This window comes from Cynara cardunculus, unplaced genomic scaffold (genome assembly GCF_001531365.2).
Source record: "Cynara cardunculus var. scolymus isolate 2C unplaced genomic scaffold, CcrdV1 Un_Scaffold_2142, whole genome shotgun sequence".
NCBI classification, from domain to species: domain Eukaryota; kingdom Viridiplantae; phylum Streptophyta; class Magnoliopsida; order Asterales; family Asteraceae; genus Cynara; species Cynara cardunculus.
Genome location: NW_020200990.1, coordinates 88,248 through 89,276, shown reverse-complemented (window position 1 = coordinate 89,276; position 1,029 = coordinate 88,248).

The following is a 1,029-nucleotide window of genomic DNA, read 5'->3' as shown; positions in this document are numbered from 1 at the left end:
AGAGAAAAAAAAGAGGAATTGATTCCAATCGTTAATGAATACCCGGAAGTCTTTCCAGAGGATTTGTCTGGATTACCGCCAGATCGAGTTATTGAATTCCGAATTGATCTTTTACCTGGGGCACCACCAGTGGCCAAGGCACAATATAGATTGGCTCCTTCGGATATGAAAGAGTTGGTTACACAGTTGAAGGATCTGACTGATAAAGGATTCATCCGACCTAGCATTTCACCTTGGGATGCTCCGATCTTATTTGTCAAAAAGAAAGATGGATCTATGTGAATATGTATAGACTATCGAGAATTGAATAAGTTAACAATCAAGAACAAGTATCCTTTGCCAATGATTGATGATTTGTTTGATCAACTGGTAGGAGCAAGTTATTTCTCCAAAATCGATTTAAGATCAGGATATCTTCAGCTTAAAGTCAAGGAAGAAGACATCGCTATAATAGCATTCCGAACTAGGTACGGACATCACGAATTTCTAGTTATGCCATTCGACTTAACTAATGCGCCCGCAGCCTTTACGGATTTAATGAATAGGGTATGTAAGGAATATCTTGATAAATTCGTCATTGTATTTATCGATGATATTCTTATATACTCTAAGACCGAAGAGGAACACGCAGAATATCTTCGTCTGATACTGGAATTTCTGAAAAAAGAAAAGTTGTACGCARAGTTATCTAAGTGTGAGTTCTGGTTAAGAGAAGTCCAATTCCTGGGTCACGTCATCTCAGAAGCAGGGGTAAAAGTAGATCTAGTTAAAATAGAAGCAGTTGCAAAKTGGGAAGCTCCGAAAACTCTTTTAGAAGTCCRAAGCTTTTTGGGACTGGCAGGTTACTACCATAWGTTCATTCAGGACTTCTMTAAGATAGTCGTGCCATTGACCAAATTGACTCGGAAGAATGTTAAATTTCAGTGGGAAAAATAACAACAAGAAGCTTTCCAACTGTTAAAGGATCATCTCTGTAGTGCATCGGTGTTAACCCTACCTTATGGATCAGAAAATTTTGTGGTATACAGT